This window comes from Melospiza georgiana, chromosome 10, assembly GCF_028018845.1.
Source record: "Melospiza georgiana isolate bMelGeo1 chromosome 10, bMelGeo1.pri, whole genome shotgun sequence".
Classification (NCBI taxonomy): Eukaryota; Metazoa; Chordata; class Aves; order Passeriformes; family Passerellidae; genus Melospiza; species Melospiza georgiana.
The window spans coordinates 19,717,489-19,740,354 of record NC_080439.1 but is presented as its reverse complement, the minus strand read 5'-3'; the positions used below and the strand labels follow the sequence as shown (position 1 = coordinate 19,740,354).

Below are 22,866 nucleotides of genomic sequence, written 5' to 3'. Positions count from 1 at the left end.
TTTAATCCAATGAAATTAGGCTGGTTTAGATCTCTTGAAACAAGAGAAGAAGAGCATTTCCCAAGTTTTATTGTCATAGCTGCTGCTATTCTTTCATTCATAGCACCAAAAGGCTGAGATTTTTCAGGTTGACCTCTTCCCAATAAAAGAAAAGGCAAATAAAAACATTTTCTTGGAAGTTTTAGGTTTCATTATATTCAGGATGTACTTAAAAGAACATGTAGTGACAGGACAGGGTGGAACGGCCTTCAGCTGAAGGAGGGCAAGTTTAGTTTAGATAATAGGAAGAAATTGTTCCCTGTGAGGGTGGGGAGGCCCTGGCACAGGTAGTGTCCAAGGCCAGGCTGGACAAGGCTTGGAGCAACCTGGGATAGTGAAAAGTGTCCCTGCCCATGGCAGGGGTGGAACTGGATGATTTTTCAAGTCCCTTCCAACACAAAGCAGCCTGGGATCCCATGTCTGTGATCTGTATGTGCATCATGAGCTTTCCCAGGGAAAGGCCTGGCCAAGGCTGTGCTATTTCTATCTGAGTGATGCTCCTGCTGCAGCAGCCTCCCAGTCAAAAGCTGGAAGCTCCATGTGTGGGAGGACTGTGCATATTTAAGAGATTGAGATTTCACAAAGTGCTGCTGCACACACAGACTTGAAGGCAGACCCTTGGATTTGAACTGTTTTGATGAGTTCATGCACTCTGCACTAACAAACTTCTTTTCTGTCTGGAAGGAGATTCAAGGCTCAATGTAATTTTGTACAATCACAGCTTCTCATAAATTACTCCATTTCCATGCAAAGTATTTTTCCAGGCAAAATCCCACTACCCTCAGACAAGAGGAGCATGAAATCACCTCTTCTTGAAAGATTGAGGCTGCTCCTCAACATGTCAGACAGCCCAAAATTCAGTTTGAAACTACAGATAAGTGAGAGTTTACCTGAATCACCAAGTGAGTGAATGAGCTACCAAGGCACACCTCGCCTGATATTGTGCCTGTCCCTGGAAAGAGCCATCCAGGAGTGTCCCCACACTCCCCCAGAGCCACCAAAGCACGTGGCTGCCTATACAAGTTCAATATTCCTAAGAGTGTCAACACAATGGTCAGGTTTGCAGCTGAGTTAAGCCAATGCCTTGTGTGAACCATGACTGAAGTTCCTCCTTTAAAGATCTAAGCTAAAAATTGAGTGGCAAATCAGACACAGCATTGCAGATACAGCACACAAACCAAACAAAAACTCAGTGCTGGAAAGGTGAGGTAAGCACAGAGGCCACCACTCAAGTCTTGTGACAGTCAAAGTCTCCAGTAACACTAAGTTTGCTTCCTTTAACACTATTTCTATGTCAGCCAGTGAAGCACAATCTCTGCTTGCACTTCCAACATGCAAAGGGAATAAAAGCAATTGTCTGACCCATGTTTAGGGCTGAAGCAGAGCTGCTGGCAGAAATTATCCAGCTGGGACATGGAACTACCACAGACAGAGGAGATTCCTGCCCAGATCACTACCTACAGCCAAGCCCTCTGGTGTCCTTGCTTTTTCCTGGTACTCAGTGTGATTTCCTCCTGGCTGCAGTGGGCACAACAAGGTAACTGCTCATCTCCTCACTGATAACACAACTGGAATTTATGGGTGCATCATCTCAACTAGTGGCTTGTGACAAAGCTTTAAAAATGCTCCAAAATCTAAACAAAACCACAGAAAGCATATCTATAAGGCACAGACATCATGTTCTCCTGCCCCTTGTGACTCTCTCTCAGATTCTACAGGGAATTTTTACAACACATTGATGCACAGTCCTCTGCCATTGCTGTACAACTCCAGCACAGGAACAACTAAGAGTTGCTGAATTGGCAAGTCCCAGAGCTTTTGTTGTCACTTCTGACCTTTGGGGTTTGAACTGTGTGGTTTCACTACAAAGGATTTCAACAGACTTTCTTTCTTGGTCTCCTGATGAAGAAAATATTACATGAATGGATCAGATACTCCTCTTCTGCCACACTTTTTACCTTACTTGGAATATAGGCTTGTGTTTTGCGTGGTTGCTTTGAAAACAAAAAGTAAAAGCAGATTTATTAGTAGAGAATGAGTTACACATCACCAAAAGGCAAACTTGTTTTCAGGAGGGTTGAATTTTTTTTAAAGTTACATTATTACATTAATTAATTACATTACATTTTTATAAGTTGATAAGAGATAAGTAATTATCTGTTTTGTTAGGTTGTAAAACAGAAACCATACTATGAAGCTTGCCAGCTTGCCCACATTAACCTGGTATAATCCAGCCCAGGCTACAGGCAAACCTTTAAGCCAACTACAGAGTAGCCCAAGGCAAAAGCATGGGTGTTTTTAAGCCATCAATCTCCTTCTCAAGACACCACTCCTTCAGGGAAGAACACTTCTTCCCATCTTACACCCACATGAATGCCCAGCCACAACCCAGCCTTATCTTTAAATAGTACAATTACATAGCCAAAACATCATCAATTGCAGATAAAACAAGTGAAAATTCTTCATCTGACCCAGCTGGGATTTCCTGTCACTGCAATAGCTCTGTCTATATAAACATATCTCTACAACAAGCATGTTTACCTGGGAAAGTCAAGTCTTGTCACACTGGCTTTTTTTGTGCTTTACACTGCTCCTTCAGGTTGTCAGTACTTCTGCACCTCCTGATTTGAACACATGCTTTTACTTCCTCTCTCCAATAAATATTTGGATGCTACCTCAACATAAGACAACTTTCTCCTGCAGACACCATAATCCCCACCTGAGTGATGTGGTAGCAACTGCTGAGGGCTCACAGCTATCATAATCATCATCATTTAAAAACATTAATAGAACATTAACATAGCCATGGGCATTAAGCACGTTAGACCACAGACATGTTGTGTGTAGTCTGTGTTATCACAACAAAAACCTGACTTTGTGATGATTTAATTTAGCCTTTATTCAATATATTCCATCTATCCAAAAACAGAGATATATCATTTTTGGAAAAGTGATTTTAGTTGTGCTATCCTTTTGTCTGTGGCTGTACCAGTGAGAAAGAGAACCCTGTCTAGCTCAGTGGCCAGAACCCTTTCTGACAAGGACAAAAATAGCAGCATGTACCAGCCAAGGAACAGCCCTAATGGCTGAAGCCCTGCTCTGTGCAGAGCCAGCTGCAGGTTTGCTTGGCACCTTGCACAGCCCAAGCAGGCCTGGCTGAGGAGGAAGGAGAGGCACCTGGGCTGCAGCAATGGGATGAAGGCACAGCAGCTCAGGAGGTCCATCCATGCCCCTCTCCTGCTGCAGAGCCAAGGGAAGGGTGTGCAGGCAGGCAGAGCTGCCCCAGCAGTGCCCCCAGTGCCCTGCTCACAGCACACTGGGCTGGGGCTGTGCCTCTGCACACAAAGCACTGGGCCAAGGAATTGTTTAACCAGAGCACCTCAGCACACACTGGGCTGTGGCAGGGAGTTTTGTACTTAACTCTGTGTTGTAGAAGGTAAAACCAACTGCTCTTCATTTTGCATGCCTTTAATTCTTTCTTTCTTGGAACAGCCAGTTGTTCACTGCTTCAGTGGCACCTGAACATATTATCTCTTCAATTCCAGCTGTGATTTTACAAATTATCCCATCCTCCACTACAACATCCTTTCTCAAGTCTAACAATTCTCACTTGACCTTCTCACTCTCCATGTGAAACTTGCTCTGAGTCTTTGATCACCTCTTTTCCATTTCTCCTGTATCACCTTGAAGTTACAGAACGTAGAATCACAGAATAGAAAAAAGCCACAAAACCTTAAAATTCATGGGCAGGGACACCTTCCACTAACCCAGGTTGTTCCAAGCCCCATCCAATCTGGCCTTGAACATTTCCAGCAATGGGGCAGCTTCTCTGGGGAGTTGAGGAAGTCAATCCACAGCCAGGATTCCCAAAAAGGACAGAATGCCACAGAAATGCACAAAGGCACAATGATCATTTTGGCTTCTCAGGATGCTGAGCTAACTTCCATGAGTCTCTTACTACTCAGATCTCATTATTGAGCAGAAAAAAACTATGTCAGAGCCTAATTCTGACTGTTAAGACTGAATTGTGTTTAATCAACACTAAATTGAACTGGTATTTTATCACCAAAGTTCACTGGAGCCTTCCACTACTGCCTGCAGGTGGCCTCCATAGTTATTACCCTCAACACCTTCCTTGTGAAGTCTCACAGCCTAAACAGAATATTCCTAAAATATCTGGATAAGGGAAGAAAAGGTGGGAAGAGTATGAGTAGTTCCATCTCCAAAGCAGAGAAGAATGTTTCAACATTACCATCCTTTTATCCCTACTCTTATTCCCTATCATTTAACCAGTAATCTGTCTGCCAGCCTGGTGTCTCAGCTATTTAATAGCTGTTTAGCCTCTTTAAGAGCCTCTGCTAAGTATTCCTGCCAAAATCCCAACAGATTGTATCAACCAGATCCCCCTTCCCACCATGCTCCTGTCTCCTCCAAAGATATTTAATAGATTTCCAAAGCAGACTTCACCTTAAAAGAACTGGTGACTCTTATCCCCACATGCAATGTGTGCATCTGCCCTGGCTCTCAGCATAGGAATTAATTTCTACCTCCAGCACCATGCAACAAATGTTTCACTAGAACCTCCTTCAGCATAAGGTCACAAATTTGTGGGGGGTGCTGGAGCAGTGCTTGATTTGGAAAGAGAAAACAAGCATCCATTTCTTTTATTTTTTCACAAGGAATTAAAAAAAAAAAAAAAAAGAAGCAATAAAAATTCATCTTGGTGAGGGAGAGACCCAAAGAGCCCATCCAGGCTCCTGTGAGTGCAGGGAGAGCTCTCAGGGGCAGGGAGAGCACGTCCTGCTCCACCTGGCAGCGCTGCCAGCGCCGGCTGGGAAATAAGCACCTTACGTAACGGCGTATTTTCAGCACTACACACAGAAATGCTGCCTCTACCCTGCAGAAGGTATTTTTGGATCTGCTAAAATGCTACTGTGTTCTTCCAGGGCTTTGCATTCTTCTGCTCAGAAATTGCATAATCTGATGCCATAGGAAATAAGTGGTGTTGCATAATGACTCTGGTCTTGGCTGCAGGGACCAGGGACTGCCCGTTCCTGCTGGAGAGCAGCCCTGCTCTGAGCCCAGGTGCTTGGGGAGAAAGGGGAACCCACAGCCACCTGCCCCTGGGGAGCAGGGGAGCACAGCAAGGACCTTGCAGTTACCTCACAAAAATCAGGGTAACTAACTCCCCCAATTGCTCTTTGGTCCCCTCCCCGTGGCTGCTGCTGTTGTGAGCTGTGTGCACACAGGGAACACCACCAGCCCCACACACAATCTCACTACAGACACAATCCACCACAGGCCCATCAAAAACACTGCAAAACATTCAGCTAGGATAAAGACAGAATAAATGCTGATCAGCCTTTTATACTATGGAATTACTACTGAAACCTGTCTCAGACTAAAATGTAGAAATGACCTTAAGTTACACTCTTCTCTTTCACCTTTCTAGCTGTCTCCATAGTAGGAAACAACTTTTCAAACCCAGTCACAGGCTTCAGGCTCTGTTCTTCAGGCTCCTCATCCTTCCCAGTTCTGTACTTTTACCTCATTGACAATCCCCACGCTATTATTGATCCATACATTATTATATTACTATATAATTACTACATGTTGTCATACTACTATATCATTACTATATGTTATTACACTACTATTACTATGCAACAACAACAGATTTAAGGATTCAAACTGAAATATTTTACAGCAGCTAACACCAGTAAAATTTCCAGTTTAGTTCACAGAGGCCTTACAGCCCCACATTTCCATGTTAAGGCACTAAATGTTCCAGCCTTACCAACACACAATATCTTGGAATTTCTCCCCCTTACAGAACTGAAACACCCTATTTTCCTTCAAAGAGTAGCATTAAAATTAATTAATGTCTGAAAGATCTTTGAGGATGAAGATCAATATCACAGTGCTGCTTTCAGGAATCCAGTGAATGAATCAAAGTCTCACTTTAATTCACGTGAGGTGTCAGACTGGTCTCAGGTAAACTCGCTCACTCCCACGCTTGTTTTTATTTTTATAGTAGATATGAATTATTCAGCATTTGTAAAGCACATTCAACATGTAAATGCTACTCACACAAACTTCTCAGTACTAAGAGCTTATGTGCTTCACACCCTAAACTCAACAGCTCTCCATGAAAGTACAACAATTCCTGGGGTAGGTGCAGTGCTCTGGCCCTGCCACCCCACACCAGGTCCATGCGTGGGTGTACCTGCTGGGAAGGGGAAGGACACCTGAAATCCAGCTGGCTGATCTGGGAAGGGAAATGACAGCAGTACTGAGTTGTATTTAGCAAGCACCATACACAGCAAAGAGGATTACTCCTCGACAGAGGCAGCACAATGCCCTGCTCAGGAGCCTCTGGTAAGCCTGTATTAGTGACAGCGCAGGGTTAGAGGTGTGAGCCTGCTCCACTACAGCTCTGTGTGCTGGTAACACACAAACAACACTGACCCGGGGCTGCTCCTGAGGCTGGCACAGCTCCTGCCACCCAGCCCTGCAGGGACCAGCTCTCAGACATCCCAGCTGGGCCACTCTTGGGCTGCAGCTGATGGCTCAACACCTGAGGACCTCCTCAGGCCCAGGATGGTGAGGCTGAACTTCCCGTGTTTCAGCAGGAGAGTCACAGCTGTACAGCCACATTACTGATTTGGGTGTCCTCCAGAAGACACAGAGATGGGGGACAGGACAAGCATCCCTGGAATGAACAGAATGTCTGCACAGAGACCTCCATTCCTTCAGCCCACCAGCCTCTCACCCCTGCCAGGACTTTCTCCTTCCTTCCCTTCCAGCACCTCAGTGCTGTGTTACCAACAGCTCCAGAGGGAACAGCACCAACAATCACAACTTCACCAGAGGGTTATAAATCACAGACTTTACACAGACAAATCTGCTCTTCCTCCTGGCCTACACCCAACTGTTGCCAAAGCCTTTGAAGCCCCTCCAACCACCAACTTCTCAGCTGAAGCTGCAGCAGGGAGAGAGCACAAAGGTCAAAGCACACACTGAGTATTTACAAGGGTAGGAGTAACTACACACAGAGCTGCTGCTCCTGGCCCAGCCACAGCTGCCAGCCTGGTATTCAGCCCTAAGTGGTTGGTGTTTGGGTGAAATATTTACCCCCCACCACCCAGGAGATGAGACTGATTTGCTGCAATGACACAAAACAGGAGCCTACAAAAGCCTCTGCATGGGATGTATTTTTGCCAAGGAGGGATAAAAGACAAAGTCCCATAAGCTGGACAGGGCTTGGTGAAGTGCCAGACTCCTGAGAGCTTCAGAGGTAGCACTTGCCTTAGTTGACTCATTTGGATTCAGTTCTGGCTGAGAACTCACTGGAAGTTGTACAAGGAGTGAACCTCCTGCTGCCTTCCTCCACTGGGATCTCAGGTCAGAGCTTGGCTAAAGGGCTCCATGCACCTTCCCCTGCCTGCCCTGGCCCCAAGGACCAGAGCTGAAGGGCAACCAGCACTGATTTAAAATCTGCTCACACATGCCATGCCAGATTTCTTTTATTTTTATTAAAAAAAAATAAAATTACAACTCTGCCATCTTGAGAAGCCCAACTCTTGAAAATCCACTCCCCACATCTCAACTAGAGACAGCCTGGAACAGGTACCAGGCAGGAACAACTCAATCCTAATCAGCCATCTCACATTTGCTATAAAAAAAGTCCTGAGAAAACAGGAAATTCTTAAAACTTTTCTTATTCTGCCACTGCTTAGAGCAGACCCATGCTTAAATAACTCCTAATTGTGAAAGGTCTTACCCAGGGAGAGATTTTCAAATAAACCACTACTCAATTTTCTGATCCACTGGAGATAAGCAACTCACCTAGTCTTTACAATAGGAGGTGAAAAAGGGAGGTTGAAAATGCAACCAAAAAGCCCCCAAACATGATTAAACCCAAGTTCACCTATAGCTGGGGCACAGTGGGAGTCTCTACCATTTATTCTGTGCTAGAAGTTACTTGCTAATTCCAGGCACAAGGGTCAAAATGAATGCCAGCTATAAATTTAACTATCAGGCAGCAGGGGACAAAGACAAATCTGAATGACAGGACCATTCCAGATCAAAGACTCAGACAGGAGGCCCCAAAGACAGAAAACAAAACTGGTGTTAGAGCAAAACAAACAAACAAACAAAACCTCCACTACATCAAAATCTGGATTTATTTGTGTTTCTCAGCAGAAGGCTGTCACAGACAGAGTTCAAAGGGCTGCCTCTCTCTAGAAACAAAACCCGTACACATTCATTCAGGAGCACAACAAAAAGGGTAGTGACAAAAACTTTTAAACCCATGACAACTCTACCCTCCCCATTCTAGGGTATCCCAAGGTGTCTGTGGCTACCCACACAACAGGTACTGTGGAAAGTGCCCACATTTCCAGCCAGACTGACTGCATCTCTGTCCTTTCAAACATTTTCATGTTTTCTCCCTCAAAATTGTTGATCCAAATACATTCCTTCATCTTCTTCTACTGAACAGATTGCCTACTGCTAAAATCAGTATATCCAAACACATGGGCCTGATGTCATCTTTCTCCAGATCTACTTAAAATATCCCATTTTTCATTTACTTAAGGGAGACATGTGGTTTGATATGATTAAGCTACTGCAGCACCTAAACCACCCCCCAAAACAAAAATAAAGAGGAGCTCTTCTTTTCATTGGGAGAAAACATGACATCATGCCCATTCAGGTGAGCAGGAATATGACAAATCTTGCCCCAGTGAACAGTATCGTTAACTGCAAAGGTACTCCCAGCTCCCTCATTTATTAGGAAAATGAGGGGTGAAAATTGTGTTCAGCACATCAGAGACAGCTCAAACTGCTATTTTCAATAATACAGGAGCAAATTCCTACCCAGCTGATTGAAAGAAAAACACACCTCCTTCGTCTCAGAAATAAAATTAAATTATTTAACACTGTAAAACACAAGAGGAATTGTCTGATTAGCCCACAAGGAAAAAAAAATTACAATTCCCAAAAAGGCAAAAATTACAATTCTGTCTCTTTACACTATCTAGTAATTCTTAAGTCATTGGATATAAATGGAATATACAGGCATTCTCCATTGCCATTCCCTTCCCCTTTAAAAGGGGGGCACAAGAAGATAACGTGCAAAATTGCAAGTGAAAAATGTCCAGCACACCGACAGGCAAAGGCCAGGCCAGCTCTCAGATTCATATGCAGTGATGGATAAATTAAGGTTTCACGTTTCCTCTTCCCTTTCTCAGCATCATTTTTTAATCCCTTTCCCATCACAAATGCAACATCCATCTGTCCTTCCGAAATAAATGGCGAGAGGGGAACGCTGACCATGAAACACCACACACAAACACACACCCCTCACAGAAACACACTTCCCCCTAAATACTCACAAGGATGAAGATTTCCTATGTGATGCTCCATTTTCTTGTTTTAAAAAGATGGAAGGCAAAAAAAAAAAAAAAAAAAGGCAAAAAAAAAAGAAAAAAAAAAAAAAAAAGGAAGTGTTGCAAAATAAAAGGAAATTCCACCCACACAATCCTGCAGCCTGCTGCAAAGAAGCACCGAGCGTGCTGACGTCACGGATTCATGAATGGATGGAAACGGGGCTGGATGGAGCCCGGCGGGGCTGCGCGGCCGCCAGTCCCCGCCCGCCCCGGGCTCCGCCGCCAGAGCCCCCGAGCGGCGCCGCTCCGGTAACAGCAGCGGCGGCTCCGGTAACAGCGCGCCCGGCCAGCGGGCAAGGAGCGCGTCGCCGCCCCGGCTTCTCACGGCATTACAAACCGCGCGTATTATTGTTAAAATAACTAAATATAAACACGGACCGGGAGGAAGGAGCGGGGAGAACAATAGGAGGCTTGTGTTTGATTAGCGATGCAAATGCACCGGTAAAATAAAAATAGGAGTGTTAACAAAATCCCACATTCGGCTCCAGTCAAACATTGCCGGCAGCGGGAGGACAAGCTCATAACCCCGGTAAGGTCCGGGAACAAAGATCCGAGCAGGCAGTTTCACTCGGGCTATGCAAGGCACGGTGGGCACATCACCCAACCATTTCCACCCCTGTGCCAGTCCCAAACCAGTGGGATACACTTCACTGTGCAGAACATCCAAATCTTTGGCAGAGTCCTGCTAACCACCTGCAAGAGCAGCTGTGCTTCACCTGGATGTGGACAGGGAAGGAGCACAAATTCTGCCAATCCCAGTGCCAATCCCAAGCCAGTGGAATACAATTCACTGTGCAGACCAGATCAGCAGAGAACACCCAAATCTTTGGCAGAGTCCTGCTAACCACCTGCAAGAGCAGCTGTGCTTCACCTGGATGTGGACAGGGAAGGAGCACAAGTTCTGCCTTCTTTTTGTACCTTTGGAGCATGAGGGAAGGAATGGAGGGATGAGCATGACAAGGAGTGAAGATCAAAGTTTGAAGGATAACCTCGGCTGCAAGCTCTGCAATTATACCATCTCAGGGTTGACCAGAACTCATCAATTTGGCCTCAAACTCCTTCTGAACAATTTGCAGCCTCAAAATTATTAAGAGACAGAATTTCCATATTTTCACCACACCTTTTCCTAGCCAGTAGGAAGCCATTATGCCAAAACAGGGTGTCCCAAAACTTACTCTGGTGGAGCACATATGACAAGAATGTCTGAGACAATCCTACCTTTCCTTATGGAAAATGGGTAACATCCCAAAATTAATCAGGACTGGATGTAACAACACCACAGATCTGGGATGAAAAACCAAGGATTTTGTGCCTACTTGATCTCAAGTGAACAGCAATACTGGTATCTGCTTCTGCAGAGGGAGGAGGAGGGCTTGGATTTTGGACTGTGGTTTCTGAATTAAGATTTATAAATCTGGCTAGGGAAAATGAAAAGGAATGCAAATTTCTTATTACCTACTTTCAAAGATCAAAGAAATCACAAATTCAGTTTTGCTTTAGAAATATCTCTTCTTTAAGAGCTAAAAGTCACCAAAGCACAAGATTTCTGCCCAGACAACATCACTGCTGCAGCCTGAGCACTCCTGTGCCCAAGGGGAAGCAGGAGAGGAGGGACAGAGAGAGGTATCTCTTCTCCAAAGGGATCACTTTGTGCCCCATTTCAAATCCCAGCTGCACCTGCTGTGCCTCCCTGCCTTGCCCTCCAGAGCCCAGCACTCAGCTTTCCACCACCAAGAGATGGAGACAGCTTCCAGATCTCCCTGGCATTTTCAAAACAGACAAAAACATTCATTTACTTCCTTACCCTAAAGGGATCAATTCAGGAACTAGAAGGGGGAGTAGAGTAGCACATGCAAGAAGTGGAAGAAAAAGAGAAATATTGCTACAGAATAAGAAAAGTCAGAATAAAAATAAAAGGAAATAATTTTCAGAGGTTTCCAAGGGTTAATTGCAGTGATATTTACAAAAAAAAAAAAATGCAGCAGAGAAAATAAGTGGGAACAAAACCCCAGGAGGACTCCAGGAGAAGAAAAGAGCTTGTGCATAGCATTTCATATTTTTTTGCCCATGGTGGCTTGGTTCAGTATCCCAACACATGATTTCATCTATGCCTCAAGGGTTCAGGTTAAAATTTTTAAACACAAGATCCTGAACTTAATACAAAGTAATACCTTAAATCATTGTGAAACAGAAAACCAACCCACATTGTCCTAAAATTGATGGCTGCTACACAATTATGTTGTGTTGCAACCAGGTAAGTATTTTCATAGCACACATTACACAGCTCCTTTGATCAGTAACTTAGTTGATCAATATTAAGAAAGAGAAATTCTTCTCCTTCCTCTCACTCAGACAAAATCATTGGTAAATGCAGGGAACTCAAGTATCAGGTGCCAAATATAATTTGGCTCAGTATTGATGTCAAAACAGAGGAAAAAAATGTACTACATACAACAAGGGTATAAGATACTAAAAATCCAAAGTTCTTAAGGGACCACAAGAGTGCCAGTGAAAAGCTGACAGACAACAAGATTTCTGAAAGGAATTATGGGCAACCAAGTAACTAGACCAGGAGGAGAAATAACAGGCTAAACTGATGGCAATGGGTGCAAAAAGAAAGCTAAAAGTATTTCTAAAAACTAATTAGTTCACTATATTTGAAAAATACAAGATAATTAAGTATTTCCAAGCCAATTAATAACTAATAGGAATGTTATACAGCATCTGCTAGGCATAACATTTCTAGTTGGCACATCCTATTGATTTGAGCTCAGTCCTAAAATAATCATATAACAAGTTCTCCAATCCCGTGACCTTCAATTTTAATAAATTGGTGAAAAACTAAAATTGCAGAAGACTGAAATACCAATATTATGCCAATACTCAAAAATAGCATACGTTGTTATTTGTAGGCCTTGGCAAGTCGGGAAGAAATCCTAAGCCAACCTTTGACAAGGAAGGATGGTTCTGCTGCCCTGGACCAAGGGCTGAGTTATCCCAGGATCCTGCAAACCCAAAGCAAACACTCAGTGCTTCCTGTGGCATATTCCTCTGACAGCAGCAGAAAATTAGAAAAGAGATGGGAGTGACTCAAAGGTTAATTTCACAATTATGCAGCACTTAGGCTGTTAATAAACCTATCCAGCACACACTTGGAGGTACAGGAGGGACTGCTCTGTGAAAAGTTCCTACCTGGATGAATAAAGAAGTGAATGGAGACAGCAAATGATTCTCTATGAGACAAATGTTTGGTTGAACATTTGCATAGATCAGGTGGCATTTTATTGTCAAGTCCTAAACACCTGTGAAACCTTGAATCCACTCTTCCCAGCCCTAGACACACATCCCTTCTCTGAGTGTCCAGGAAGGAAGGAATCAGAATCACAGAATCAGATTCTTGTTTGTGCTCTCATTATGTCCAGACCTGATCTGGTGCAATTCACCTTCCTATTTTGTAAGGAGCAAAGCTTCTATTTCACATCCTTCCAGACTTGCTGTTTACAGAGATTTATGACTGGACCCTATCTGATGCCCCATGCATTCCAGAACTATCAGTACATGAAACTGGAATATTGTGAAAAAATTGAAAAATTGAACATGCAACACACAGTACTACAGGCCAGTTTATTTTATTATTTTTCCTTTTTTTATAATTTTGTATCTCTCTTACACACTCAATAAGCAAATACAACACAATTGTATCAATGGCACTTTACTAAGACCAGAAATGAAATTTATGTATTTATCACTTAGGATTTTATCCAGAATGTGCCCAGACCTGGGACTTGAGAAGTCCTCCCTGCAGAGGCAGGTGAGCAAAACTGTAATTTGACAAGACCAGCACTGAGACCTGAGAAGCTTGACCAGAGGAAAAGAGAAAAAGCTCCACAATGGGACATGTGCAACATCCAGATTAAGGTGAGCAGCACTTCCAGCCAGGAGCCCTGTTTGGAAAGGGAATCTGTTTACAACAGGACAGCCCTGGTGATTTCAGACCCTGTTCCTGAGTCACCACAGTCCAGAGCCCATAGCTGGGAAAGGAGTCCAAAATTAAGGGGTGAAACAAAGCTGGGGATAGGTTTTGGTGCCCAATTGCTCCTCCACAGGCAAAAGGGCTGTGCCCAGAACATGGCTCAGAGCCTCTCAGATCAGAAACTCTCTGAAGAGCAGCTTCAGTGAACCACCAAGAAATCTCTGGGTCTGCTTAAACACGAAGGCAGGGAGCTGGAAACAGGCACAGACTCACAGATCTGCAATACCCCAAGGGAGAGCTCCCCTTCTCAGAAGTGTGTCCCTAAAAGCTACTCAAGAAAACTCAGACACTTGTACCACCACTGCACAGTCTCCAGATCAAAGCACTACAACTGCTGCTACCCAAGAGTGAGGTTACTTACACAAAGCACCTTCCACACTGTTGCCTGGTGTGTTTTGAGTGAGCTCAGGATGGATAGGAGCACACAACAACTACAAGGACTTCCTCTGACCTTGTATTGCCTTCAGCAACACTCCAGGAACCAAGAGTAAAGTAAAATAAAGACACTAAAGGTACTAAATGACAAGGCAAAAAGCACTATGTGTTTAGGAATGGGGTTAGTAAGGATTCCTTTGTAAGGAGTTTCTGAGGGGCTTCCTCTCCTCTTCCCAGGTGAGCCCTGCCTTTGCAGTTCCAGTCTGTGCAGTTTTAGGAGGAGACACAAGACTGTGATGTTCAGAACATGCACTGATGAGGCTGGGAAAGGTCAAAACACTACATTTGCAAACTACCTTCTTTTGAAGGATGGCAGCCCAGCTCCTGGGACATAAAGAGAAGCTCTGGAATTCTGGAATCAGGAAGGAAAATGGTGCTATGTAAGAGACATTACAGCTGCTGAAAGGGCCCCCAATGCAGCAAGTGAGCAACAGCCTCCCCAGACTGACAGTGGTGGTGGCCAGCTGAGCAGAGGCCATGAGAGAAAACCAGATCTCTTTATTCAGGGAAACAGGCACAAAATAACATCCCTCCCAGAGAACAGGCTGAAATCAAGTCTTCCATAATAATAATTAACTCTAATAGGGTTCCCAGCAGTGAGAAACACTGAAGAAAAGAATTTTAAAAATAAGTATTCATCAATAGCAGTTATAAGGGACACTTGTAAAGCCAGCTGAGCCTCTGTCACTTTTCCTCTGGCAGGTGAGGAACCTGCAAAGAGCAATGAGAGCTGACAATGAAGCCTCAGTATTAGTGTCACGTGGAAAGAAAAGTCCTATAATTTATGTTGTTGCCACAAAAAGACATGCATAAATGGGAAGCTATTGCAGGGAGGAATTATTGAAACTGAAGAAGTGATTAAAAAATGCAGTCCAATTCCCCAAGGTCAAGTGTTGTTCAGAGAAAAAAAATCACCTGCATAAATATAGAAACAACTGCTGAGCAGCTGCACTGTAGATAAGGATTGGGGATGGAGAGGATCAGACTGAGCACAAATTATAAATATCCAGTTGTCACAAACAAGGCAACTTCTATCCATTGACAGGAATACAAATTCCTGATCCTCTCAGATTTGATGAAGCCTTGGGGAAAGTCTACTTTTGGGAAAGGTTTGCTGGGAATGTGAGAAACCACCCCAAGAGAATGACAAGCAAAGGCAGCCAGGTCACCAGGTGAGCTCTGAGGGATGGGGAGGTAACTCAGTGAGGTGGCTCAGTCTGGACAGGGTGAAATGAGAAGATAAGAATGAGATATGATATGTTTCTACTAAATGCACAAATAGTTTCTTCAAAGAAACAGGGAAGTCCTGCTCCACACCTACAGTGACCAGGAAAAGCAATGGACTCAAAGTGCAGGAAGAAAAAAATACTTAGGTTGTAAGAAGAACTTTTCCAAATGGTAAACAGCCCCAGCCTAAGGAACTTGTTTCCTCTATTAGGAAGGAAACAAAAATCATTTCACAAAAGCTGTCCAGCAATAGTGATATTGCTTTGATGCAAAAGATCAAGATGAACTATTGGAACCTCTGAGGGATCTTCTCTGAAGATACTCAGGCACTGAAAGCTTTACAGAAACAGCAGAAGCTGAAAATTTCCTCTGATCTTTTGCAGTGCAAGGTCTCACCAAATTTAATCTTTCTTGTCCTTGCTACTGTTACACAACCCCTTCGAGGAGTAATATTCAGATTTTCTACCAAAAACCTACAAAAACTGCAGAAAGCCCATTAAGAAAGCAGAACTCAAGTCATGAGACTGCCACAATAGGGCTCTATATTTAGTACCAACAGTTTTCTCTGTAGTGCTGTGATAAAGTTTCTTCAAGAAGAGTGGATCAGCTCTATGTAAATATTCCCAAGGCAAACAAAACCTGCTCAGCATCTTCCTCCCAGACCTATGTCACTCATGAAGCTTTCAGTAGGTTTTGCCTTTTTTTATCTCCCTCCCAAGAGGCTTCTGCTCCCCAGTGCTCACTGCAGACCAGAAGAGTCCTCTTGATCTGTGTGAGGTATCACAATGTAGAATTACTCAGTTCATGAGTTGTGACACCACTTTAAATAGCAGAATATGGGAGATTAGAATTCTGAACTTGTCAGCAGTGGGGTTTGGTCCTTGTTTTCAACCACAACATTGGACACTGCAGTATTGATGGAGAAAGCACCCCAAAGGGGTCACTGCAAAGTGCCCTGAGTATTTTCTGAATTCAATCACAGAACTGATCTTAAGGGACAAGCAAAGTTAAACAGACTTCACCCAAGGGGCACATCAAACTTTGCCACTGTGCTAATACTCCTGCCCAAACCACCAGCTTTGTATTTGCCCATCCTGGGAAAAAGCAGCACCACATCAGTAAATTCAAGTCATGGCTAAGAGAGGCTGAGTGAGAGCCATGTTCAAAAGCACATCAGCTGAAGCATTAACCCTGGGACCCTCCAGAGCTTCACAGTGTGTTCTATAACCTCCAGTCCTCCATAAATGTCACAGTCCCCCTCAGGGCCAGACCTTCCATCCTCAAGCCTCCTCTACTCAGCACCACCACACAGAGCACTCCCACATGGAGTGCCTTGCCTATTAACCACAAAGAATCAGATCAATTAGAAGCAACTGATGAATTGTCACTGATGAAGCAAGGACAGAGTGGTTCAAGCAACTAATTGCTTTCACAGAGATGGAACCAGGTTCAAATCAAGGGAGAATTCAATTCTCCAGCAAAATACTTCACCTTAATTATAGCTCGTAACAAGAGACAGCCAGAATCTAAATATATGGATGCTCTGCCTCTACAGCACCCACCACTCCTCACAGAATGGGTAAAAATTGACAGCTTTTATATTAAGAAACAAATCCCAAAATGTAGCTCCACCTCACATCTTCCTGCAATCCCACTCAGAGGTGGCTCAGGCACATCCTAAAATGATGTATCTATCTGTAGCTTTCTCTGCATGAAGCATCTCCATACAACAAAGATCACACAAACGTAAAGATGTGTAGAACAAACCATTTTCAGTCTCCTCCAGTGAAACAACTACTTTTTTCTTGCATTACACAGATACCCAGCCACTAACTGAAGAAAACTCTAGATAATTTTATAGACAAGAAAAAATGATTTTTCAAGCAGCATCTACAAAGAAACAAGCAACTATTTTTTACATATTCTTCCAAACTTAATTCTCCAAAGCTTACAGAGTTTTTATAGAATTAGCTCCTTTTCAGTTCTTCATACAGACAGATATATGTGGTTTGCTAACATACAAGTTTTACCACTTAATTTTTAATACATAAAATAGATGCAGTTAAACTAAAAAATTGCATATATGACACAGAATCAAGATTTTATATATTCCTAGGAATGGCAATATCCAAAATAAACCATGAATTTCTGCTTTTCTGGAACTTTGCTGGTGTCTCTATTCCAGCTACAACAGCTTGGACTCCTCTGAGAATCTGCATTCTCCAGTCAATCACCAGGGAAATACTATGAAAAAGTACTCATAAGAATGGAAAATAATGTGCTAAAGCTGTCCCCTCACAAAATCAATACACCTGAATTAATAGATTCAAATGCTTTCAGACTCCAAGTTATATTAGAAAAACGTAAACACTAACTTCACCTCCACCTATGCACCCACCCCTTTGGCACTTATCCCTTGCTGCTGGTCCCATGGGAGCTGGATCCCATCAGGTCTCTGCAGGTTCAGCAGGGAAATGGCTTTGGACACAACATAAAACAAGAAAGTGAACTCAGCTCATCCCTATCTTAGAAAGGCAAGAGTATTTAGAATTTTAGGAGTGAGCACATTATCATTTGAATATCTCTGAGTTTCTGACTGGTTACTACAATTTGAACATCAACAGCTGCTGGTACCTGATCATTGCTCCAGACGCACTGGAAGCCCATGTCCTCTTGGCTCACTGCACATGTGCCTCCTCTTCAAGTCACAGAAATCAAGCTGTCCTCAGAAGCTGCACCATGGGTAGTGTTTAGCACAGTCCAGCACTGAACTCTTCTCTCTGGAAAGAACAGGGAAGCTCAGAATCCTGCTGAAGTGCACTGAAAAAATGCTCCCAAGACCAAGCCAACACATCCCCGCAGCACATCGTGATGTTACGTGGCACATTCGAAGGCAGCAGAGAACATCCAAAATTAAGTATGCGCTTTCAAAAAGGAGCTGGGAGTAGAAAAATACCTCAGCATATTTAGTACATCCTTTCTTAGCACAGGCACACACTCTGTAATCCTTTTATGGTACAATTTTAATCTAAATTAAGCAAGTAGCTCCAGTAAAAGAGCTCAGAGCTTTCCACGTTACAAAATTACATCAGGATTGGATTAGCCTGCAAAATAACATACATAAGGTAATCTATTAAGGATATTTTACACTAATTTTATACTCAAACTCCAAGCTATTTGTTTTCCTAATTTTAAGCAAATTTCAGGAAAAGCATAACTTACTTCAGTCCTCCTACGTACATACAACTCAAAATATCATTATTCCTGTTACTACCAGAGCCATGCAAGGAGAGAGACAACAACTACTGAGACTCCCAGTCCTGAGCCCACTGCACTTTTTCCACCCCCACACCCCTCTCCCCAAATTTAACAGGCTGCAAGACTTAGCCCAGCTCTACTTAAAATTGAAGATAAATCAACACCTTGAAATTACAGAACTTTAATGTAAACAAGAAACTACCTGGTCTTAAAAGAATTTCTCTCTACCCACACATATGGTTTTCCTTATATCCTTCAGCAACCTTCAGACACAACCAAGCTACTACAACGCTGAGGAAGAGGGTTAGAAATGCCAGCACAGTCTCCTGCCAGAATTAAAAGACTTTAGGCAAAAAAAAATTCCATGTGGCACCACCTGCCTCATGTTCTGCACCACAATTCAGCTGGTCTCAAGGCCATCCCCAATGTTTGGAAAGTTCAGCACATTTCTAATTTTTTTCTGAAGAGCAAAGGCCAATTATATTTGAGAAAAATACTAAGTTTTGTCACTGCTGTCATTTCATTTTATATCTCTCCTTATCTTTGCTGGTTTGCCACAAAAAACAGGACAGGTAATTCCATATTCCCAATAAGGAAAAGCTCGTGAGGTCTGGGTTAGGCTACATTCACAGGAGGGTGATGATATAACAATATTCTTGCACAGGAAAGTATCAATTTGCAGCCTCTGTGCCCCATACCAGGCCTGCATTAACTATTTTAATTACAGAACAATTTCAAAATAAAACCTACAGTAAGCACACATGTATCTTAACAGTTTTATCAGATAAACTTTAGAGTTTATACTTTATGAATTAAAAATGTAAATATTTGCCTTTATTTATAAGAAAATTATGTGGTTCTACTAAATCAATGCAGAAAGCCTCAAAAGCCAGTAATTATAATTTTCCCCACCATTTTAAGACAGGAAATGGTACATGTAAGTACAAGGTTTATTTTCTTGCTTAAGAAAACAAATACTGTAAGCAATACTACAGATGAAACAATAATAAGATTGAAAGAATCAAAATCACACAAAATAGGAAAAAATACATTGGGACACCTTATCCTTGTATACACAAATCATATACATGTATAGGAGACAGCAGAGAAAATTGGAGAGATGTTCATAAAAAACACGAGACACCAGATGCCCAAAGTTGGCCAAATGCCACTGGAATAAATTACTGCATTTCACATGGAAAAAAAATACAGGTTTTAAGGACAGGTTTGAAACCACCATTTATCATTGGCAGCCAAGGTGGGAATGGTCAGTGCCTAAATGGGAAGGGACTTGTGGGGCTGGAGGACTTTCAGCACCAGACAAGTTCAGCTCTTCCTGCAGTCCCATTTGCCACCATCTTTTATAGCCTTGGACTGGCTTTCAGCACTTGCTTCCCACATCCAACCTGAAAGATTTCATGCCTCCACAATCCAGTCCAGAAGCAGCATGGTGTGTGGCAGCCTCAAGCTCTTAAGGATGCATAAAAGCACTTACTCACTGTGTAAAAACTGTGAGTAAGTGAACAGGAGAGACCCAAAAGCCAAAGGTGTGCAATACAGAAACCACCCCTGCTGGGAACAGGGGTACAAACACACCTGCTGATTGAATTTTCTTTTTCTCCTTTAACATAATCATTGAGGACCCAAAGAATTCTTTCAATCTAGTATTTCTCATCCTACCAAAATACCAGCAGAATTCCAAGTATTTGGATTCAAGTGCAAACCCCTGCAGATGGATTTTTGTTTAACAAACTGAACAAACACAACATTATTTGCTTCGAAATTCTTCTACTTGTGATGAAAGCCGAGCTGTGCTGAAATCAATAGGACTGTTGGCATTGTTTTCCACTGAGCTGGAATTTCATTTCCTGTACCCCACTTCAGATCTGCTAAAAACCACTAGAACAGAGTTTTGACCTTTCACAACAACATCTACAGCTCAAAATAAAGCGTTTTGTGCAAAATAAATACTCACAGGGCAGGTTACGTAAACAGCATGAAAGCAGCAGCTGTAGCTGCTTCCTTCAGAGAGAAAACTTTGCCCCCAGCCTGGCTGCTCTGGATTAATGATGTTCCTGTTCCACACCATGGCTCTGAAGCCTTGGGAAGTCCCTATCCCAACCCAGTAAGGTTTGTTATTTTAACTGTTAGCTGATAACAGCTTATCAGCAAGTTTTCAAAGGTTAAGCTCAACACACACCATGGCAAAAGTGCAAGGAAAGGACAAGGGAAATGTTGAATTAGTGCTCCCTCTCCTCCTGCAGCGAAGGACAGAACTCTCTCATACCCCACGTCCTGCAGCAGTGCCAGCAAAGAAACTTGAACCAAAACTCCTGTTTGAACTAAAAACATCTGAGAACCCAACAAAAGTGCCTTCTTTCAAAGGAGGAGCTTGCTTTGCCTGCTGCGTTCCCACTGGCTGCCATGTGGGAAAAGCTAACCAAAATCTTTAAATTTGGTCCTTAAATACAAGGCAGTTTTATTACTGCTGCCAAATTTATCACTGACACCAAGCTCCATGACAACTCACTGGAAAACAAAAACAAAACAAAATCTTCAATTTAGGGCATGCTATGATTTTTATTTCTATCCCAATCATGTTACTGAACTATAAAGGGCTGATGCAACCTTAAACCAGAAAAAAAAAAGCACCCAGTTACAGACTCATTACTAATTCATCCTGGCTGAAGCTGCATACCAGCAGCTGCTGCCTCTCTCAATTAACAGCAAATATTGAACAGTATTGTCATTTAACGGTGTTTACTGCCTGCTGCCCTGTCCACTGCTGCATTTTCAAATGCTCTGGCACAATTTAAAGCATCAACACTAATAAACAGAGCTTGGTTTAACCCCTTATTTATCACAGCAGAAGTTTTACTCCCTTCCTCCATTCATTAGGTGCTTGGCAAAAGCTGAAGCCCAAGGATGCAAGGTGCCACCAAAATGGAATTCGTAATTCAGAGGCCCACAGGGTGGGTGCTTGGCTTCTGCAGAGGGCTGAGCACAAGTGTGAAAAATGATGGGACTAACTCCAGCAGAGCAACTCTTTAGGAATTATTGCCAAAAAGTTGAAACAAAAGATGAGAAAAAGGAGGAGACCACACATTCAGCTTCTGCTGTTGAAAACTTAGAACAATAAAACCCCAAAACAAATAGGGTAAAAAACTAAAAATAAAGCCGTTCTTCAGGGAGAGCATATCAATGCTGTGACTCCTGACGACCCCATCTCTGCACAGGGGAGTCAAAAGAGCCCAAATTTGGACCTCCTTTCCCTCTACTGTGCCTTTTGGCCAGACTGGGTTGGAAGTAAATGATTATACAAATAGAGCAGCCAGAGCAAGCAACTGGAAGCGCAGCACTCCCACTGCAGGCACCTCCGTGCCCTACTTGCTCCATGGTGTCAAGTTTGCCAGGAGCCACTGCTGTATAAGGGACTGCACAGATTCTACATTTCATTTCCATGCTGTGTTCCCAGCACATCAGCAGGAGGGAGCATCTCCAGGCTCTCCTGGGAGCCCACTGCCAGCTGGGCCAGGGCCAACACGTGGATACCAAGGACCTGGAGAAGGGAGAGGATGCTGGGCCAGCCCAGCTGGACTGCAAGGTGCACACTGGCAATTTGGATACTACAGTAAAAGAGCAAGCAGCTTCTGCACTGCATTTATAAGTGTAGAAGCTAGGATAATGTCATTCCAGCTGATCCTGAAATTGGGGGAATTCAGTTATTTCTGAGGTACCTGGACCTTTGTTCTACCCCTTGTGCAGAGGGAACAAAGCATGGGAGCCCCAAGGAGTGATGCTCTGAGGGCTTGTCAAATACATGAGGGAATGTCTTGGAAAACTGCAGATAAATGCAGGCCCAGGCTCTGGCCAGGGCTCTCTGTGAACATCCCTCCCTCAGGTTGGCATCTGGCTGCAAGTCCCCTCATTTTCTCAGGTCCCTCTGCCTGTATCCTGTGCCACTCCAACAGCCAGGCTGGTTTGCTGGGAGGATTCCTTCTCTCTAGGTTCCCCCAGCACCTTTGTGCCATGGGGTCTGAGGTGCTCAGATATATCAGGTGATATGACTAATACCTGCCATCTGTTCATTGTTACCTTCCCTCTCCTCTCCTGAAGAGGAGTCAGCACTAAAGTGCTCGTTCTGCTCAATCTATTTTAGGAGCGTGGGCTTTCAGCATCCATGCAGCACTGCTTCAAGCTAGCAAACTCAAATCAAAGAAGCAGACCGTGCTCTGGAAGGGAAAATTGAGCACTGGATCCTGTAAAAGGCTATAGCAAGGCTCAGGAACAACCCTTTTTTTGCAAAAGATATCTGCACTCCAGCATGGCCAAGGAACAAAACTATTGCCCAGGTTTGACTGCAGACCACAAAGCAGGGGCAGATGAGATGCAGGCCTTGGGAAGATCCCACTGCTCTCATGG

The 22,866-nt window shown here is 43.4% G+C and overlaps 1 protein-coding gene across 3 annotated transcripts in view; it reads right to left on the bottom strand.

Annotated features, from left to right (window-relative positions):
* MAP3K13 (mitogen-activated protein kinase kinase kinase 13) overlaps nt 1-22,866 on the bottom strand; it is a 75,010-nt gene that overhangs the window by 28,704 nt on the left and 23,440 nt on the right. Inside the window, exon 3 of one of the 3 annotated variants that reach the window (XM_058030913.1) lies at nt 17,821-17,966. The exons of 1 other annotated variant lie outside the window; for it this stretch is intronic. The gene's annotated coding sequence lies outside the window, so the exon portion shown is untranslated. Of the gene's footprint in view, nt 1-9,437; nt 9,508-17,820; nt 17,967-22,866 lie in introns of those variants that run through there. One more of the 3 variants, XM_058030915.1, reaches the window with a different exon arrangement.